The following is a 22,271-nucleotide window of genomic DNA, read 5'->3' on the forward strand; positions in this document are numbered from 1 at the left end:
GCTTCTGACTTTGTTAAAGCCACAGCTGGCAGGTAGAAATACAGGTGATGAGAACATCAGGCTCTCTGGATATATGAACAGTGTAGTTATTATTTACTGAAAAGAAAAGTCCAAAAATATAAACCCAATGCAGATGAGGCAGGTGGGTGGAACTTCTAGGAAGCTGAAGCAATGTAGAAAACAGAAATCAAAGACCCCCGTAGAGGGTCAGCGGAGGGGCTGAGTGTGGAACACGAGGCACTTAGCCAATGCAGGAGGACAGTTGGCTTAGACACTTACGTGGGTGCCTTTGCACTGTTTAAGGCACACTTGAAGAAATTAAAACCAAATTCTTGGCAAGACCACGGTAGGTATAGCCCAGGCACAGCAATGGCACAACAGCGTCTCCTAATGTCATTCGGGGCATCCACAGCCATCCTCTGACCTGGGGAGCATGTCGGTGATAGAACTGTTTCCTGCCCTGGCCACGCCGGGCAGACTTCTTGCACGTGGCGGTTAAATTTGGCATCAGTCTGACGTTACTTCCGACCTGTCACTTGGAGTGTGTTGTTTCTTGCCTCACGCCTAGTAAGTTACCAGTCGATCCGACTTTCCATTCTCGTACGGTAGACACGCACCAGTACTGCGTGTGTGATTGAACGAGGCATCGAATGGCGATGCTGGTCTGAAGAGATGGCCATTGCCCTAAAAACTGAATGTGTGTCAAAACAGCTGAGAAAGCGAGCAAGGATTTAAGTGGGCTCAGGCTTAGGGAGTAGTAGGCTTGGTCTGTTGGTACGTAGTGGAGAGCTGGGCTTGTTGCTTAGTGGCCTTTTCTCATCACGAGGCAGTACTACTTGTGATAGACCGTGTTTTTGTTCCCAGCTCTTCACCTCTCTCTGTAAGAAGATGACACCCCCCCAACCTGTGGCCATGTGACTGGCCGCAGTGCCTCCAGGCAGGCAGATATACTTCCCCACTGAAGCTTGGCCATCTGACTTGATGGCCCAAGGAACAGAAGTGGCCAGGTACCCGTTCAGAGCAGAAGCTGTAAAGGCAGCATGCATTTCTGACAGCTCTCTGGCTCTTTCCTTCTGCCACAAGGACAGCATATCCCAAACTGGTATTGTTCCTTCAGCGTGGTCTCAGAATGAGAAGAACCACAACTTGGAACAGAGCTGCAGAAGCTGACCTACAGCCACTACGTGGAATACAGCCCAAACCCAACTGTTTCCTCAGTAAACTACACTCCACTCAATGTGTCTTAGTGTGCTCTTGGAGATTTGAGAGTGTCTGTTATGGTGGCCAAACCTAACTAATGTAGCTGATCGTAATAGCACTGTTTCAGTTGCCAGAGTAGGGTTTAGTGATTCAACACATTTTTGGTTACCTGGGTGACGGTGGATTGTGGTAGTTTATTATTTGAAATATTCATGTCCCCCCCCCTCATTTCCACTGGGTGAAAATACTTCCTGGTTCCATTGATATCGGGCATGGCAGCATAACTCGCTTTGGTCTCGTGGCAGGTGAAATGTATGTCCTGCCCTTTGACTTTGGCCTTGATCACGCCTTGACCATGTGAGTTGCTTTGGCCAATGGCAGGTTACCTACCACCAGACGTGATGCAGTAGACTTTTGAGATGTGGGCTTGCTCTCTGCGCTTCAGCCATCACCAGGAGAAGAATATTCCCAGGCTCGCCTCCTGGCCCCAGAGGAGGCTGAGAGGCATTTGGAGTAAGGCTGATTTTACCAAAGCTTCCCAAACCTAGATCAGCAGTCTCTCAGCCAACTCACAAATGTGTGAGGTAAACAAATGCTTATTATTTTATGCCACTGAGATCTATGGTTGTTATGCAGCATTATTTAACCAATACACTGGTCAAACAGCTTTTGTCGCTTACCGACCCAGATTATACAACTGCGTAGGTAGCAGCTGTGGCTGTGGTGGTGCTTGCATTTTTTTCTAAAGGATTTTAAAAGCCCTTACCCGAAAGCTCCCTCTCCTCCCCTACTCCTCCACATCTTGTCTTTGTATGCGATATGCTCATGGAAAAGAATATGTTGCAATTCTCGTTAACAAAGAGCCTCTAACAGCGTAGAACTGAATATTTGTCCATATTCGTTAGCGATGTTGTTCTGTGTTGGCCCCCAAAACCAATAAGTCTTGATTGTAATTTCCCTATTTTGATGCTATGCTTATATAGTTCCTTCTTCACAGCTAACCTACAACTTACTAAAATACAAGTGCCAGATGTTATATTGATGCCCATTCATGCGTAAATACACTCGTGGGCAGTGTCCCTGGTGGCATGTTTACATAACATCAGGAGCTAATGCTCGAGCTTTCTGATCCCACGCCTTTAGGTAGGTATATAAGAAATAGAAAATAGAAAAGATTAAGACCTCATTAGATAGTGTCAGGCTAAAGTTAAGATTACCTCAGTTACCAGAGTGATTTCCAACTCTTCATGGCTGCCATCTTATCTGTATTTTAATGAAGTATCACACAGACGCCAATATCACTACAGAAAGGGACTTTCCAGCCTTGGGAATGTCTGTTTATGACATTGCCTTTCAATGGGGGATTTTTATAAACGTAACTCTTGTTCTTCCAAAGAAGGAACCACACCAGGATTCTGGCTGTCATGAAGCCCATCTGGGCTGTGCGGAATTTCAGCCCAATTATTGTACTGTCTTTGTTAATGCTGTGTTTAATTACCATCTCAGGACTTGAAAACTCTCTTCCTGGCATTCAATTACAGAGAAAGTAATTCAGGCCCACGCAGTGCCCAAGGCGGGGCTCCCGTCCACTTCCCATGTCAAGAGTGGGAAAGGCGTGAGTCTAGAAAATAGTGAAGGATATCGGAAAGAAAGTCACCGGAAACTCATACACCACTTTCCCTTCACAGAATTCCAGCTTCATTCTTTGACCTCACACAGAACTAATGGTGCCAATCGTACCAGCAAAGCCATCATCCTTAAAAATGGCATATAAAAATTACTGGAATATGCATGCTACCATGTTAACTTTCATTTAGAATATTCTCAAATGCATAAAAAATAGCAGGACACTTTATATAGCTAACATAGAATGGACCTTTGGAGCTGAGAGTTAATTTAGTAGTACTCTACCTAAATACATTTTCACAAATAGCCTGAGTTCAACGAATGACCTATATTTAAATGGGTTGTTTACTTGGTTCCCATGTCTTTAACCTTTTCAATATGTGACCGTATTGCACGAAAAGGGTAAAATGTTGCGTGAAGAAAACTAATGCCTGCAAAGGGGGAAAATGCTACAATATAAACAGCCACAAAAAACAGTCCTGATGGACTTTTGAATCAAGAGTGAGCTCCTTCCCCCCGCCCCAAAGTGGGTGATTAAATTTTAAGCCCCTCCCATGAAAGGAAATTCTGCCTAAACTCTTTCCAGGTCGGTGGACTCTCGTTTAACCTATACAAATACTGATGGGAGGATGTTCCAGAGCATCATATGGCTTTCATTGAGCTAGGAATCCAAGTGACATATCTCTTATGGAATGAGATCGCAGCTTTGGAGCAGATAAGGCAGATTTTTCAGGACGCCTCCCCAAAGAACAGCATCTCGAGTGGGGAACCGTGGAGAGGCAGGGCCCCCCACCCCAGTTCCTCATGCCCAACTTCCAGACTCCCTCTAGAAATAACTGGGCCGTACACCTTTGTCAGAACCTTAACTGTTTCATTTAAATACAAGTAAAAGCTTGAAAAACATCCGTCAGAAGTGTGAAAGGAAAGCACGCAGAGTTACTGTTAACGTGCACTCCGGGTGTTCTATCCTGCGCATCGGTCCTGGTGTCTCATGACACATCACTGACGAGTAATGGGATCTACAGGACCCAGGACAGCGGACTCAGGCGCCAGTAGGGTGACCAGTTGTCCGTGTTTGCCCAGAACTGGGGGGATTCCTGGAACTCGGGAAAGTCTGAGAAAGTCTCAGGCAAACTGGGACGAGCTGGTCAGTCCTCGCCCGCCCGGCTGTGTCAGAGGGAGATACAAAGGTTTACGTACGTGGGCTTCACGTCTGCCTGCCTGCCTGACGCCACTAGAGGATGGGCTCCGAGTTTGCTCGCTGGACTGGTCCCAAAGTCAGATGCAGGCCGCCACGCCCCAGGGCCCACCGGACCCCTGTCTTTCTAGCCCTCTCTTCTTCAATCCCTCACTTCTTTTCTCTCTCTCTTTGTCTTCTTCTTTTTTTGTTTTTTAACTTTTACGGCCTTTATTTGAAGTTCCCACATGAAATGATACTCCTTTTTTAAAATAACACTTGACTGACATCTGATAAACACACAATAAGCTGCACGTATTTGATTTATTCAGCTTGCTTACTCCCCTTTCTATTCTAGTTCTTATTTGGCCTTGAACCCTAGCCTATTTGGGGTGCCTGGGTGGCTCTGTTGGCTAAGCGTCCGACTCTTGGTTTCGGCTCCGGTCGCGATCTCACGTTTCATGGGTCGGAGTCTCACATCGGGCTGTGCGCTGACACCTGGAGCCTGCTTGGGATTCTCTCTCTCTCTCTCTCTCTCTCTCTCTCTCTGTCTCTCTCTCTGCCCCTCCCCTGCTCACTCTGCACACATGCTGTCTCTCTCATGCTCAAAATAAATAAACGTAAAAAGAAAAAGTCTGATTTGAACCCTAGCCTATTTGAGGGCCTGACCCCCGCTTAATGTTTGCCCTCTCTCTTGAAAGTAGGAGCCTGTTGCTTATGTATCTGCTCACCGGTTCTCTGAAAGCCACATGCCACATTCTCTTGATGACCGGCACCTGCTCTTTCAAGAGACCGCTGCCACTAAGAGCCCCCTCTGCAGATGCGTCCCAGACCACAGACAGCCGTGTGCCCATGCAAGACCCACGTGTGCCCTCCCTTGCACCGGCCTCTCCACCTGCAGGTCCTGGTCCCATTTGTGGCCAGGCACAGAGCCACAGCCCCTCCGTTCACACGTGACCTGTTCTCCCTCCTGCTGAGACTCCAGCAACTCTCTGTGGGGGATGATGGAGGTGGGGGGCACAGAGAGCTCCAAGCTCTGGTGACCTTCACAGTCATTTCAGTGGGTGATTCGTTGTTACATAATCTGGGAATCAGGGACCCCTCCCTTTTTCCTTCTCAAAGGCTGATCCTCACCCTGGAGAGTAATGGCCCTCCCCTTCCAGCCGCAGCATGCTGTAGGATGCAGAGGGGCACTTGCCTCTTTCTGTCGAGCCCAAGCCCTGGTGGCATGACGAACAGAATGAATTCAAATATAAAAGAAAATGAATAAGCCACACGGGCTTTTTCTATTCTGTTAATAACGGTAGCTCTCTTTTGTGGGCATTGTGAAAATGCTTAATTCAATTATTTTAATTCTGAACCCCGCTCTAATAGAATAAGGGAGTGGGTTTGCTCTTTCTTTTTCTTTTTCAAGCATTTGCCAAGAGAACGGCCCTCTAATACCGTCTTTGAAACGTTCACGCTCTGTGTGAGTGAGAATGATGCTCGGCTTTTCGAAGCATTTTGTTCCTGCGCCATTTGGCCCAGTCTCGTGTTTTTGGCAAAACCAGTTTGTGCAATCCCAATTGCTGTGCTTCCCCGCTGTGAATAAATGAGAAAATACTAGCTCTTTGTGAACGCGCTCCCTGCTGCGAAGGCGATGAGGGGTACAATGTCCAGAGCCCTGTGTGTCCAGCTCCCTGGCAGGGATTCTGGGCGTTACTCCTAATCCAGAGCTGCCGTTGCCATGACGATACTGGCTGCTCGACCTTCATCCCACCAGGAAAGTTGCCTTTGTTCACGAAATAATCCTAAGAAAAGAGGTGCAGCCTGGGGAGCAGGTGAAATCATTCAGATTCTCCAAGGCCAAGTTGATGCTGGTGAACACAGAAGAGCTCCACTGATGCAAATAAACACGGGAGGAAATTGTGTAAATTGAGGAAATTGTGTAAAGGAGAAAGCACACTAAGGTCCACTTGTTTTTTCCTTCGCTCGAGGCCCCATCCGGGAAAATGGTAGGAAAGATGTCAGGTGCTAGATCTTTCATGGGATCAACCCTCTCTTTCCTGAGAGGGCACCCAGATGGCTGGATGAAGAATATCGACTGTGTCGCCTTCCCAACGCTTCCTCATGTGGGTGCAGATGCAAAGGGGACTAGGCGTGCACAATCCAGAGATGGCTGGATGTCTTGTTTTGGAACCAAATAGTATGGACCTGTGCTGTTTTCTTTTTTCTTTGAATTTGGTGCTGTTTAAAGGGAACCTGATTGGGAGGAAGCCTTCCTTCTCCACGTAGTGAATGCACCCTTCTTGATGTGGCCGGGTGAAGGAGGGCTGAGAATGAAGTCTTCATGTCCTTCCCAGGAGAAGAACCTGGGGAATGTTGGGGGGAATGGCCAGAACCGAGGAAACTCTTTCTGCTAGAGGAAACTTTCATGTAAAAGCAAAATTTGTCACCTTCCCTAGTAAGGGGCATGGAGGGCGACCAGATAGAAAATCCTGATGAGCAGGGTTGCTAACACACTGGTGTCTCCCAGCAGCTGTAACTTCAGCCCCACGGCAGATGGGATAATCAGGTGGCAGTCTGCCCCAAGGGGCCACAGACCCTTGGGGACCATGGAAATTCTGCAAGACTCCTCAAACCATTTGCAACCAAGCCTTATCTGTAGAGTGAATTAATACACCTTGGATAAATACGTACTACTTTTTCAGATGAAGGCGGACGCAATTGTTCGTAATAATAACCAATGGGTTGAAAGATCTTATTGGGTTTGTAGTAAATCTATGTTGTTATGTGGCCTCAATGAACAGAAATTAAAAGCACAACTTCTGTCATGTGGGCAGCCGTTATATTCTTTGACATTACCTGGAAGTGGTAATACTCGGGAGGGATAAGAGTCACTGATCTGTCAGCACAAGTAGGATTAGTCTCCATCTGCTGCAAAACGGTTGTCTGAGCTGTCACAGTTAAAGTTACATGATGTTCTCAGGAAGAGCTGAAGGACCTCTCATCGTCTTCATAAACATGGAATCTTGACAGCTTCCAAGATTCATTCACTTTTTTGATTCAGTAAAGTAAACGCAAGTGCATCGTATTCTGCCCTTTCACTGACCTTGTGGACAAGTTCTACGTGTTGAGTAGGAAGGGTTGAGTGACTCGGTGTACCATTGCCTTGCTACCTCGAAAAGGTGAATCCTGGTTTTCTTTCCTGCTCACATTTCAGAGCCAACACACACAAATAGTTTAGATTTTGAGGAAGAATGAGGGAGGCTTACAGAATGAATGCTCGGCGTGATTATTTTATTTAGAGTGCCGTAGAGTTTAAGTACGTCTCCTCCTGTTTCGTTCATTATGTGTAGTCTCCAGGCATAAATAGTTGTCTTTGAGACCTTAGAGAAATTTTGCTAAAGACAGTTGAAGGGACGCCTGGGTGGCATCCAACTCTTGATTTCGGTCATGATCTCATGGTTCATGAGTTTGAGCCCTGTGTCGGGCTCTACGCTGACAGCGTGGAGCCTGCTTGGGATTCTCTCTCTCCCTCTCTCTCTCTGCCCCTCCCCCACTAGTGCTGTCTCTCAAAAATAAATAAACTTTAAAAAAAGACAGCTGAAGCATTCACTCTGCCATTTATGATCGTTTACATGCTGTATTTATAGAGACTGCTCCAAAATTAGCAGGGGATGGACTTTTTGATGGCAGTTGAGTGAACCGTAGGGTCTGCTTCGTGTAGTATTTTTTTCCCTATCTTTTCTTCCCAAGTTCTGCAAACTATTTGGTAGGCTTTATTGCCTAAACATAACCAGCTTCTTAAGTTCAATAAGTCATTGATTGTTGCCATGAAGATATTTTTCACGTTACAGAGTGAAGCACAGAATATTTTATTTGGTGGTCACATGTTTAGAAAAACCATTTTAAGTTTAATTGACATGAAGCTGCCCAGAAGCAAAAGGACACTGACTCACCCGGTGTAGCTGGTACTCATTGTCATTTGTGTATCTGTTTAGTCAGCAAATAGTTACCAAGCGCTGTGTTCAAAACATCTGCTTTTTAAATTTTTTTTTTTCAACGTTTTTTATTTTTATTTTTGGGACAGAGAGAGACAGAGCATGAACGGGGGAGGGGCAGAGAGAGAGAGGGAGACACAGAATCGGAAACAGGCTCCAGGCTCCGAGCCATCAGCCCAGAGCCTGACGCGGGGCTCGAACTCACGGACCGCGAGATCGTGACCTGGCTGAAGTCGGACGCTTAACCGACTGCGCCACCCAGGCGCCCCAAAACATCTGCTTTTTAAACAACCTCCATGTAATATTCACTTTCAAATAATGTTTCTTGACAGGCATTCAAGATGCATTTTTTTCCAATTCTTTGTGGTTGCTTTTTTGTTTCTTTTGTCTTTTTGGAGCTGTTTTCAGTTTCCGTGACTGGTAATTCCTTATCTCTTCAACTATACTCGCTTTCATCATATAGGGATGCTGAATAGGGCTAAATCTAAATTCTTGTCATTTATAGTTGAAGGACAGCTTAGCTTTCATGGGCAGTGTTTGGAAACCATTTCAGTGTTTTGTTTTTTTTATTGATTGCATTTGTTTATAAATAGGAAGGTATTCTTATTGGATCTCAGTCAGTATAGCTGGGAATGATGAAAACGAACATATATATTTGGTGAAATATAATAAAAAAATTCACAGTTCAAAATTAGGGTAAATCGTGTGCACAGGCTCACCTCGATGCACATTACCGTGGTCCAGAGTCAAGCCGTGAGACTAAACATGCTTCATTATCGAAAACCTCCGGAAACAGAATTCCAGGGATGGCATCTGCCATCTGCTCGTGGCTTGTACATAGAAGCATCTTGTCCCTCTCTAAAGATTGTTCCGCATTGAACAATAAGGACATACCAACGAACAATAAGTAGCTGGATGGGAAAAAATTTTTCGCAAATCAAGGAAAGGGAGCAGCTTGCAAATTCCAGAACGCACCAAGGATTGTGATATTTACGGAGGTACACCTCAACTAGTCTTTTGACTGTTCGGTTGTACTTGACCGTCGGCAGAAAAGTTTCTCCGCATCCACCAACGCAAGCGAATAAACAGGAAACGAAGGGTTTTCTGAGGTACCAGAGGAAGGCAAGATTTGGAGGTTCCCCGTGGAGTGTAATGCTGGGTCCTGTGATGCATGCAGGATTCGTGCCCTGAGTAATGCCAGATTGCTTTCCATGTACACCCATCGAGTGTCCAGGTGCCCACACACATTGGGTATTTTCCGATCTTCTAATTTTGGCCCGCCTCCTGAATGTTTGCAGTGGCACATCTCTGGTTACTAGTGAGATTCCGCATATCTTCAAGCATCTTACTCTGCCGTTTGGGCTCCTTCTCTGTGGGTTGCCTTGCCGTCTCCTTGCCCACGTGTGTTGGATTTTCTGGTATTTGCCTCCTTCAATTTATAGGATCTCCTCTCATATTCTAAAACCACCACCCCTTGTGGGTTTTCGACATTCCAAGTATATTCTCCTCCATGTTTTAGTTACTTTTAACTTTGCCTACTTTTTTCTTCATTGAACAAAAATTCTTACAGCCTTAAACTTCTTCAATACGGGCAAGTGAGTGTGTATCTTTGCGTATTGATTGTATTATAGGTTTTGTTTAAGAAATATTCTTCTACATCCAAGGGCCGCAAAGATATTCCCCTATTAGCTATGGCTTTAGCTACCACAGTCATGCCCGAATTTTTCTGCCACCGACCATTCCGACTGAGAAGCAGTGATCCACCTTTATTTGTTTCAATGCCAAGCTGGTTGTTTTCGTCTTTTCGGTTTTTTTTTTTTTTTTTTTTTTGAGCTCCAGCTACTAAGCAAATTCATCATTTATCAAGTTCCTGTTTCAGAGTCTGAATTAGTTTACAAGCCAAAGCCTGTCTCCTATTTTTAAGGAACCAAATAGCTGGTGACTTAAATATGTGCTTCTGTGCTGCAGACTTGACCCAGGATCCACACGGGTTGCAGATGTTATCAGTGACGGCATACTTGCAAAGCTCCATATGATAAAGAAAGGGGTAATGAGTCACAGCATTTAGACCCCAGCTTTGTGTACACTACCAAACAGTCATCTTCACCTTGTTGGCCTCAAAAGATGAATACGTGGGGCACCTGGGGGGCTCAGTCGGTTAGGGGGTCACGATCTCTTGGTCGTGAGATCGAGCCCTGCGTTGGGCTCCGCACGGTGGGCATGGAGCCTGCTTAAGATTCTCTCTCTCTCTGCCCCTCTCCTTCTTGCCCTTCTCTACAGCACCCTTTACAATTCTGTTCGTCCCAGGAATAAAGCAGAAGGGATATGATAGTTCCTCCAAATACTCAGCATTTCTTTATTTAAAAAAAAAATTTTTTTTTAACGTTTACTTATTTTTGAAGGAGAGAGAGACAGTGTGAGCAGGAGACAGAGAAGGGCAAAGAGGGAGACACAGAATCCGAAGCAGGCTCCAGGCTCTGAGCTGTCAGTACAGAGCCCGACGCCGGACTTGGACTCACAAACTGTGAGATCATGACCTGAAGCTGAAGTCCAGACACTTAACTGACTGAGCCACCCAGGCGCCCCTCAGTATTTCTTTAAACAGTGAGATTTGCGGTGGCGCCTGGGTGGCTCAGTCAGTTAAGCATCCGACTTTGCAGTCATGATCTCAAGGTCTGTGAGTTCGAGCCCCACATCGGGCTCTGTGCTGACGGCTCAGGGCCTGGAGCCTGCTTCGGATTCTGTGTCTCCCTCTCTCTCTCCCCCTCCCTCACTCATGCTCTGTCTCTCTCTCTCTGTCAAAAATAAACAAACATTAAAAAATTTTTAAAAAATGAGATTTGCTCTCTGCGACAGTGATGCCCTGCCCTCCCTCTCTGTACCTTGTAAAGGGAGGTGATGTGTATGAGCACACTTCAGAAATGTAAAAAGAGATCATGATTTTTAGATCCACCAACACCTTCATGAGATCTACCTGGGGCTGAAATTTGATTTGTTAACGTTTCCTTTCCTTGGGCAGTTGCACAATTTCTTAGCTGAAAGCCTTCCACAGGATGGAAGTTCGCACCAGGGCCCTCTGCTTTAGTGTTACACTTTCATGGTTTATTTCTGTGATAAATTGATTAGTGCCTGTGAATCGAAAATGCAGTAGAAATGGTCCTCATTTCCTTTTAGGCGTTTTAATGGTGTGATTTTGTCAAAAGGGGTTATTACGAGAAACAAAATCGTAAAGATTGCAAGTTTTCCAAATTTAAATCAGACAGTCTAAGTTTAATTCCAAATAGAAATTTAGTGTTTTGCATGGTGAATTCCCATCAGGAAGAAGGTGTGGACCAGAGGTCTTTTGGGTAAACCTGAGAAATCTACAGACTCTTGGTCACCCAGGATAAGCTAGGCCTGTGTGTAACGAGCACTCCCCAAATCTCAGTGGCTTAAAACGATAAAGGGCTAAGTCTCGTCTGTGCCCGTAGGCTCACTGGGGTTCCTCTCCTCGGAGCGGGGTTCTCCGCCTATAATCCAGGCTGTCCTAGCGGCTGCTGCCTGGACTATCAGAGGAAAGAGAATTTGAGGGGGTCTTACTTCAGCAGTGAAATGCTCACACGTCCTTGGCAGATTTGGGTAGCAGGCCCCTCCCCCCCCAGGCGCAAGGGGCCAAGAAGTACAATCTTATCATGCCCCTGTGATGGGGTAAGGAGGGAGGGAGGGAAGCAAAATTATTTGGCAAACTGTGCTAATAATAGAAACAAATGATTAAGAGCACAGGATTCAGTTAACACTGACTCAGGAAGATAAATGCTTTTCAGTTCAAATGATTACTGCAAAGTGGGCTTCACCTTCTATAACTGGTAAAAAATAAATAAATAAATAAATTTGGTCGAAGTGTACCCACATTTTAAAAGTTGTGATGGAAAGACATAGTAGCAATTATGAAGACCCGTTTCCCGCGAGAGAAACCCCAACTTCGGGGCACCCTGGGAGCGGACGGAGGGCCGTGCCCAAAGGAACAGACGTCAGGGGCACAGGGACAGGGGCAAGTGGAAGAGCCGCCAGGTGTCCCCCCCGGCACAGCCGGCAGGTGGGGGCCGGTTCGGGGCAGGGATTCGCACAAAACGCCCTGAAGAGATGCCCGAGAACCAAGCGGAGGGAGAGCACCCGGGAATAGGCGGGGACCCCACCTGGGCTTGCGGAGAGGCTGGGAGGGGCCGGAGGACGGAAGAGAAGAGAGAGACCCCATCCCTGGGGGGACATACAGGAGGCAGCTGACACCAACCTGCAGGTTCTGAGAACACCATCCTGGACTCGCTCCATCACCGTGGCCCTGGGCACTTGTGTGGCAGAGCCTGTTGCCGCCTGGCTGTCCTTGGCCTGTCCAGAAAGGGCTGCCAACTCAGAGTCGGGGCAGGAGTCCTTTAGGCCCGCAGGCCCGGGCAGAAAGACACCTGCCGGGAATCTAACTGGGCAGAGTTGTCGTTTTACTGGAATCCTGCAAATACCTGAACATCTGGAAAAGAGAGCTGACGCGGGCAACAGCTCGCAGAACCTAGTGGAAAATACCACCCCCTGCCCCAGCTGATGAAGAGAAAGGCCGTCTCATGAGGTTCTATCTACCCTGTTATTAACACGTTAAAGAGTGTGTTCTTGTTAAAACCATGTCTGAAGCATTCAGAAGACTGAAAAGAAACGATGATAAAAAGATTGATGAGTGGAAGAGTGTGGTTTGGCTTTCATTTGTGACATATCAGATGACTTTAACTCACTCACTAGCTTTTTCCTTTCTCTTAAAAAAAAAAAGTCCTTGGCTAACCAGTGACTCATAGATACTCAATTTGTGGATTCACAGAACTAAAACTTTTGTGTATCCAAGCATGCTACTTTAGTATAAGACAATGGACGTCCTTTAAAACGTGATATTTAGAACTTTTCTGTTTCAGTGATTGTCACTGACGTTTGTAGGTGCTATAGGAGAGTTGACGGACATGTTCAATTCAATCATTTTGGTGTCCCTGCGCACCCCCCCTCCAAATTCTGAGCCTTTTGGGTTAGAGTTTTAGATCTGAGAGTGCCTTTTCTTCTTTCTCTCTCTTTCTCTTACTTTAACACACCCCCCCCCAAAAAAAAACCTCTTTCAGTTTGTTTTTTAAAAATGAAGAAATGTCCCAACACGTGACCCACAGCTGCAACCCGTTAACCTTTGCTAATATTGAGTCTGCACTTTGGATCCCTCGTGGGACCTCTAGATAGATGTGCTTTTGCTGTTCTAGGCAGTGTGCCTGCTTGGGGAATGGAGGGGAGGGGCTCTCTCCAGCCAGACTCAAACGGATGGAATAAATATCTTCTCTGCACGGCACCGTAACAGAAGACCTGGCTGGGCCCCAGGTGCTTGGGACCCGCTCTGTCCAGTACAGCAGCCACTAGCCATGTGTGGTCATGGAGCTTTGCAATGTGGCTAATCTGAACCAAAATGAGCTGTAAAAGCAAGCTGAATAGTGAATTTCATAGAGCACATAGAATATCTTGTTAACTTCATATTAATTACCTGTTGAAATGGTAACATGTTGGATAGATTGGATTAAATGGAACATTTTATTAGAATTGATTTTGACTGTTTATTTTCACCCCTTTTAATGTGGCTTCTAGAAAATTGAAACTGAACTGTGTAAGTCGCACTATAATTTTGTGGGGTGGCTCCGGTCCATGTGACTGAGATGTGTCTTTAACTACCTTAATAAGAGGCAAATGTCATCATTTTAATGTGGACTTTTCCTTTTACTGTGAACTCTGCATGGTAAATATTTTATCTACTCTTATTTTTCTTAAAGTTTACCTATTTATTTTGAGAGTGAGAGAGAGAGCACACACACATGCACAAGTTGGGGAGGGACAGAGAGAGAGGATCCCAAACAGGGTCTGAGCTGTCAGCACAGAGCCCGATATGGGGCTCGAACCCATGAACAATGAGATCATGACCTGATTCGAAGTCAGACGCTTAACTGATTGAGCCAACCCAGGCTCCCCTATGAACTCTTGTTTTAAAGTAGAATGAGGTTTTTAACAATTCCTGAAGCACTATGGGTTATTTGACAAATTCTCTTTTGTGGATACCAGGTAGTGCTAAGCTGGCCTAGGCTTTCTAATGTTAAATACTTACCCTTGGACCTTCTGGTGCCAGCCTTCATCTCACTGATGGGGGTGTGCACGAGGCAGGGGGCCAGGGGGTGAGGGCATGGGTGCCCAGCAGGCATGGGTGGACTTCCTCCCGCCCAGCCCCGCCTTCTGGCCCCTGACCCTTGTATGAGACACGTGTGGGCAATTGAACTCCGAAGGTGGCCCCTGGGCCTCCAAATCAGTGAACCCCAAATCCCCAAGCAATATTTTATTCTCACAGCTTTCTGAGTGAGTCAAGGCTTCTAGAGAACGGCTTTCGGGAACCAGCGACAACTGATTAAATTACAGGGTCTGGCTCAAGAACAGATAAAGCCTCCTTCTCATCGGTGGCCTCCTTTTCCTTGTGAAATATAGCAACTGATGAAAAATCCACCTGTTGGGAACAAGCAGGTGAAACTGCAAGGCTGGAGACACAGCCACCTGACATTGTCCCCGCCACCCCCACCCCTAGCCTGGCCAGCCCTGCGAACGAGTTCTTTCCTCTGAAGCCTGGGGGGGCGCTATTACTTCTCAGCCTGGGGACAGTAAACTCTAGGAGGCAGCCCTGAGGCGGGACAACTCACTGACTATCAGTGCTTCTCACACTAGTCTCCTTGGATGTTGTAAAAACTCAGATTCTGATTCCCTAATCTGGGTTGAGGCGTGTTGAACGAGCTCGCGGGTGATGGCCACACTGCCGATGCGCGGACCACACACACTTTGAGAAGCACGTTCGCAAAGCGTCATCTGCTCGTGTGGACATTCCCGAAAAATTATCCGGCCTGAGGCCTGAGAGGTCAGTGTGTCAAACTGGCGTTAAATATACCTGGTAAACTTAAGAAAATCCAATATAAAAAGAAAGCCTTGAAAAAGGATTGACCATTCTTTTTACAAAGGGATTCACAACAGGGAACCTTTAAAAGCATCTCCCCTTAGGCATTATGGCATCAGCTACAGTTTACTAACTGAAAAGATAAAAAAGTGCCAAGGGAATCATCATCTGGAAGTAAATATCTCGGAAATGTTATAAAAAAGCAATAGTAATGCCGATCACTTCCATTACTGAATGCTGTGTGTGTGCCCTGTGTGTGTGTGTGTGTGTGTGTAAACAGATTATCTAATTGGATCTTCAAAATACTAGTAAAATGAGGGTTACTATCCTTACACTCCTGACCAGAGAAGTAAGGTCCATGGAGTTTAAGTAACATGTCAGGAAGAAAACATTCTGAGCAAGACACCGTGTCTCAGGCCTGATCCTGGCTGGTTGTCCTTTTTTTTTCTTTTTTTTTTTTTTTAAGTGTTTTTAATGTGTATTTATATTTAGAGAGACAGAGACACAGAGAGAGAGAGAGACTGTGCTTGAGTGGGGAAGGGGCAGAGAGACGGAGACAGAATCTGACGTAGGCTCCAGGCTCTGAGCTGTCAGCATAGAACCTGATACGGGGCTCGAACCCACGAGCAGCGGGATCATGACCTGAGCTGAAGTTGGAGACTTAACCGACCGAGCCACCCAGGCACCCCCTGGCTGGTTGTCTTTCACATCAGGGGCACACTGACACCATATTTAGAACAGATGGCAATTTATAATGTCCATCTCTTCCTCGGCAATTTAAATTAAAATGTCAACTTAAAGAATGGTTTCAGAAAGGCACCAGGAAGGATTGTAAATATAGCTAGATTGAGCAAAGAAAGATGAACAAAGTATACTTTCAGCGTAAGCTGAATCACTGGTAACGTAATGTAAAAGTCTTGGAAAAGCTAAGAGACCATTAAGAGACAGGACAGATGGCACTCAGCTCAGTAAATACACATCAGGAAACCAACGTGTGCAATCTACCTGTGAGCAACACCTTTTCCTATGAGTGACATCACTAGGCAACGAGAGTCCAAACACGCAAATGTTACCAAGAGCCTTCCCCGTCTTCCTTTACTCCGAACTGAAGCAGGCACATACCACTTAGATGGCATAATCATACGACGAAATAGAATACCAGGCTAGATACAAAAGATAACATTCTGTGTGGCTCCCTTTATATGAAATTCTAGAAAAGGCAAAACTGTTATGACAGAAACCAGATGAGGGGGTGCCAGGGGCTAAGAGTTGGGGGTGGGGAGAGGGTGACCCTAGAGTCAGGAGGAAACTTCCTGAGGGTAATGGAGACGTTCCATCTCACGATGGTGATGGTGGAAGTAGGGATTTCTACAACTCAACCCATTAGTTGAAACTCACCGAAGTGCACCCTTGGAATTGCTGACTTCTATTGTATGAAAGTTCTGTGTCGATGAAGCGAATTAAAATACATATATATGATAACCTAATATAGCCTTTCTACCCTTTTGTATCTGACTCAGAGTAAGTGAAATTCAGTAACCTTCTGGCAACAGAAAATAAACCCAGCTTGATTTCAAAGTAGAGACCTAGAAGTTGCTGTAAAAAAAAAACAAGTAGCTGCAGCAGCCACTGAGAATGAGTTGCCAAGACTTTATTGGATGAATTCCATCCGAGATACTGCATTTAGTCTCTCAAGGTCTTTGGACACCCAGAAAGTGGGTCGTCTTTCAGAATATCTGCGTCACTATGGAGAACATGTCAGTAAATCAAAAACCAGCTGGATTTACTCTTAAATTGGCAAAATGCTCACTTGCTTGGAAGTACTATTAATCCCTTCCTTCACTGGACAGGGAAGATTGGTTTTATGGTCTTGATTACCTTCGGTTTTATCCATACTGCATGTTCTTTTGGTAGAGGGTACGTATTAGGCATTAAACTTGTGCTTTGGGAAAGCAGGGATCATGTGACTGCTTGATTCTAAATCTTAAGAATTTGAAACTAAGATGAACACTGAAAATTTTTACTAAGTTGGAATACAAAAGCAATTATTTTTAACTAGTTAACAGAGAATTATTTTGCCTAAAATATTCAATTATTAATGCCAAAGCATTGTTCTGCCCTGAATTCTCCAGATAATCCTGCTTTTGGCAACGAGTTACAGAAACCAACTTACATGGGCTTAGACAGGAAGCCCATTTCCCGGCTTGTGTATCTGGAATTCTAGAGTTACAGCCCCGTTCAGGGTTGGCTAGACCTGGGTCTCAACAGTCCCATCAAGCCATGGTTTCCTTCCTCTCTACTCTGCTGCCTGGGTGGCTTTATCTTTACACTGGTTCCCTCCTGGGTGTAGCATGGCTGCTAAGATCTGTTTGAGCCCACCACTTTTTCACTAATTTCCTGAGAATCCAGAGAGAAGATTCCTTCAGGAGCCTCTGACTTAAGGTCAGTGAAGGACTTTCTGGAGGTCTTTTCTCATTGGTTCAAATTGGGTCACATGGCCATTTCTCATTGGTTCAGATTGGGTCACGTGCCCAGTCCCTTGTACAGAGGATGAAATCCCCCTTCGGTAATCAGGTCTGCCCTACACCTGGAAACAGAATCAGCTCCCCTGAGAACACGAATGGATGAGGGGGGGGGGGGGGGGCAGTGGAAGTTCCATTAAGAAAGAGAAAGGGAGAGGGGCACCTGGGTGGCGCGGTCGGTTGAGCGTCCGTCTTCAGCCAGGTCACGATCTCGCGGTCTGTGAGTTCGAGCCCCGCGTCGGGCTCTGGGCTGACGGCTCGGAGCCTGGAGCCTGCTTCCGATTCTGCGTCTCCCTCTCTCTCTGCCCCTCCCCCGTTCATGCTCTGTCTCTCTCTGTCCCAAAAATAAATTAAAAAACGTTGAAAAAAAAAATTAAAAAAAAAAAAACAAAGAGAAAGGGAGATTGACACTGAGTCAACAGTAAAAACGTACATTAGGGTCTAATTTAAATCCGTTACTTTAAAGGGGAGCTATATTTTTTTTTCTTTTTAGGAAAGTACTCTAGGTTTAAATTTTAAGAGAATATTTGTAACAAAAAGGAAGAGAGTAAAAACCACTACAATCCCACTACCCCGTAAGAACTATTAACGAGTGATACAAGCGTATTTTTAAATAATAAAATATTCTACTGTGTATTCTGTAGACACAGTATAGTCTAATGGTTAGCAGTATACAGGCTTAGATGTCACCCTGCTATCTGTGTGTGTCCTCACTGAGTAAGCTACTTATCTTTCCTGTGCCTCAACTTCTTCTCTGTGATACATGTAAGAATAGTATCTATAAGTTACTCTGGCAGTAACCCTGGAGCTCAGAGATCAGCAATCTACAGCCTGCGGGCCAGACCTGGCTTGCTGCCTGTTTTCATAAACAAAGTTTTACTGGAATCCAGTCACGGTCATCTGTTTGTGTTTCCATCTATGGCTGCTTTCACACTACAATGGGAAGGTTAAGTCGTTCCGACAGAGACTATATATAGCGCACAGAACCAAAGGTATTTCTGATCTGGCCCTTTGCAGAAAAAGTCTGCCAACCTCTGGGTCAGACCATCAGACTTCTATTGCCTTGTCAAAATCTCACATGTCATAGTTCTGTGGTCATGCAGTAACTTAACCAGCCTGGAGATACGATCAAGAAAAAGTGACATCTGCAGAGCTTACACAAAGGCGAGCGATGATGCGAAGTTATTTTATCAGCTAGAAATAGTTAAGAACCATGAGTAATTGAAAAATCTACCAAGGTGTTTAAATGCCAAATTATCTATCTGAATTGACCAGAGATCTTAAAATACGTGATACATGATTTCCCTTGAACTCTGGCGTGTTGACACTGGGACATGAACGAAAGTGAATTTGTATGGAGTCACAGCTACAGGGAGAAAATAAGACTGAAGAGCAAATGAAAGAGAACCCATAACAAGTCATTGCAGATGTTGCTGTAGAAAAGAAAAGATTGTCGCCCCCTGTGTGCTCTGGGTGAACAGTGGTGGAGATGTGTGGATGGGAAGGGCTCCCCAGAGCAAAGGGAATAGTCTGAATGGGCACAGTGAAGCCGACCCAAGCCTGAGGCTCGGAAGAGCCATAAGGGAAGAGAAAAGCATCCCTGGAATAAGTGATACATCCGTGGAGGAACACCGCCCTCACCTTATGGGTCGTTTTGGTCTTGAATTTAAAGATCCTCAAGATCTAAATTATTTTGGTCACATCCAACTTTTCCAAAAAATAGTGTCTTAACTAAAGGCCGTTAGATTCTTGGCCAAATGTGTGATGTCCTTCTCTAAAAATGAAGTGACCATCAACTACAAAGAACTTTTCTAGAACAAAAAGCTTTCCATACATTCAGCAGTGCAGTGTGAGGATTAAGAATAAAGGATCTCCATCAACTGCCTGATTTCAAATCCTGGCCCAACCACCTTCCATTTAATCTTTAATGCCCTAAGGCTTGTTTTTTTTTTAAATTTATTTACAAAACAAGATTGATAAAAAGGACTAACTTTAGAGAGTTTTGATGATAATCAAGTGAAATAACCCATGGAAAATAGCCCAGAATCTAACAAATACTACATGCTCCTTAGAAGTGAACCGTTTTGATGTGGACAAGATAGTTGTGGAAAACATTTGATAACCAACCATATAATGATATATTGTTGTAATATACTAAGTTTTTCCACTTTTGGTATTCCTGCTTTATTTTTGGACCAGCAAAAGTGAAGATAGATTTTTAGAACCCTTTACTGGCGTCTTAGCATTTAGAAGAGCAGATCAGGGAACATTTTAATAAGCACGCTATTAGTTGAGAGTATAGGTCAACTTGCTGCTGAAACAGAGACCCAAAAAACAGAATGAGAAAGGAAGGAAGGAGCAAAGGAAAGGAGGGAGGGAGGGAGGAAGGAAGGAAGGAGGGAGGGAAGAGGGAGAGAGGAAGGAAGGAAGGAAGGAAGGAAGGAAGGAAGGAAGGAAAAAGGAAAGAGGGGGGGAGGAAAGGAGGGAGGGAGGAGGGAGGAAAGGGAGGGAGGGAGGAAGGAAGTAAGAAGGGAGGGAGGAGGGAGGGAGGATGAAGGGAAGGAGGGAGGAAGGAAGGAGGGAGGAGGGAAGGAAGGGAGGGAGGGAGGAAGGAAGGAACAAAGGGAGGGAAGGAGGGAGGAAGGGAGGGAGGAAGTAAGAAGGGAGGGAGGAGGGAGGGAGGATGAAGGGAAGGAGGGAGGAAGGAAGGAGGGAGGGAAGGAGGGAGGAGGGAAGGAAGGAAGTGAGGGAGGGAGGAAGGAAGGAACAAAGGAGGGAGGGAAGGAGGGAGGAAGGAAGGGAGGGAGGAAGGAAGGAACGAACGAACAAAGGAGGGAGGAAAGGAGAGAGGAAGGAGGGAGGGAGGGAGGGAAGGAGGGAGGAAGGAGGGAGGGAAGAGAAGCGTCTTTAACATGCCCACCCAGAGGTAAGCAGGCCCAGCAGCGGAAGACAGCTCTGCTCCATGAGGGCCTCCAGGACCCAGGTTCCAGGTACCTTGTTTGTCCACTGTCAACTGCAGTAGGTTGTATCGTAGAAGCTGGTTCACTAGTATCTTCTCCTTCTATCCCTTAGGAGAGGGAAGGCAGTGAAGGAAGAGCAAAGCCATCCTTTTCAAAGGATTGTATGTAGAGCTTAATTAAATACCTGGCTTCTATTCGCACGTCATTGCCAAGATTTTAGTCAAATAGCCAGCCACAGTTGAAAAAGAGGCTAGAAAATGTGACTCTAGCTAGGCAGCCTTGTGCCCAACTAAAATTCAGTGGATTCTGTTATCAATAGGGAGGAGGAAAGAATGGACGGTGGAAGCCATTAACAGTCTTCCACGGGTATTGTCATGGAAACTAGTGTTGTTTCCCCAAGCTATGACACTATTGATTGTAAAACCCATCATTTTATGCACCATTAAGTAAGAAAAAGCATTCTATTAAACATATTGTTTTCTTATTAGCTCAGTTGTAGGACCCATCCCAATTTAAGAGGTGTTAAAATGTGAAAAACCTGTGTCTCAGTATAGAAGAAATACAGTATTGGAAAGACTGAGGAAGAGAAAGGGATCCAAAGACATTCATTTTTGCAGTGTGTGTGTGTGTGTGTGTGTGTGTGTGTGTGACTTTCCTTAGAGCAAGCTTTGACAGGAGATATCAAACTTTGTTTTAGCCATCAAGTGTAATGCTCGACTAGGTGACTAACAAAGTACGATCAGTGTGAGCGTGCTCTAAGTCAAATTCCTGTGACTGCTGGCAGAGAGACTTTTGTCTCAAAGTCTTGGGGGAAATTTTGCCTAAATCTCCACTCAGTCTTGACCGGATGTGGAGTTGAGTAAGACGGTAGGGGTCCTGTCTTTCCTAGTCGGGGCTCTCCCTTAGTAGGACAAAGACTGAGGGCAGTATTCCGAGGGAACAGGCATGGCCTGGGCACTTGGCTTCTGGCTTCACACTCAGTCATCACCCAAACGTTGGCTGACCGGCCACTTTGCTTGGTGCTACAACACGGTCCGTGCCCTCCTGGAGCTCCAGAGCTCGGGGAGGGAGAAAGAGAAGTAGATGTGCAGGTGAGTAAAGGCACAGACCGGAGCAGCCGTGGTGACCCAGGGTCTGCCATTCAGCTTTGTTTCCCTTACAGTACCTTATACATGGTAGGCAAACAGCAGTATGTGTTTATTTTATTTTATTTTTTTTTTAGAAATAATTTTTTTTTAATTTTTTTTTTTAACGTTTATTTATTTTTGAGACAGAGAGAGACAGAGCATGAACAGGGGAGGAGCAGAGAGAGAGGGAGACACAGAATCTGAAACAGGTTCCGGGCTCTGAGCTGTCAGCACAGAGCCCGACGCGGGGCTCGAACTCGCGGACCGTGAGATCGTGACCTGAACTGAAGTCGGCCGCTTAACCGACCGAGCCACCCAGGCGCCCCATAACAGCAGTATGTGTTTAATGCAATTCAAGAAAAGACCCAACTTCTTGGACGGCCGACTAGAGATGAGCTGAATTTTCCTGGCTCCAAAAGATGCTGGATTCCAGGAAACGGATGGAAGCAAATTGGTCTCTTTGGTGCGGTGCTTGCTCTTGAACTCGCTAGTATTTGGTGTGTGAACATCAGGTTGATATTCAACAAAGAAACACTCGTTTGGATCCCCCCCTGCTTTTGCCACTTTCACGTTTATTTTCTCCAGTTTCATAAATGCACAAATGTATTTTACTTTAAAACACCCCGTTTTTCCTTGTTTAGTCAGATTAGAATTCAGTACTGCTGATACGTGCTTGAGTGTCAGTGTGGCAACCACATCT

General features: G+C 45.5%; 1 protein-coding gene across 2 annotated transcripts in view; it reads left to right on the forward strand.

Annotated features, from left to right (window-relative positions):
• Window positions 1-22,271, forward strand: part of SLC22A3 (solute carrier family 22 member 3) — a 94,553-nt gene that overhangs the window by 53,864 nt on the left and 18,418 nt on the right. The window lies entirely within an intron of this gene.

This window comes from Neofelis nebulosa, chromosome 6 (assembly GCF_028018385.1).
Source record: "Neofelis nebulosa isolate mNeoNeb1 chromosome 6, mNeoNeb1.pri, whole genome shotgun sequence".
NCBI lineage: Eukaryota > Metazoa > Chordata > Mammalia > Carnivora > Felidae > Neofelis > Neofelis nebulosa.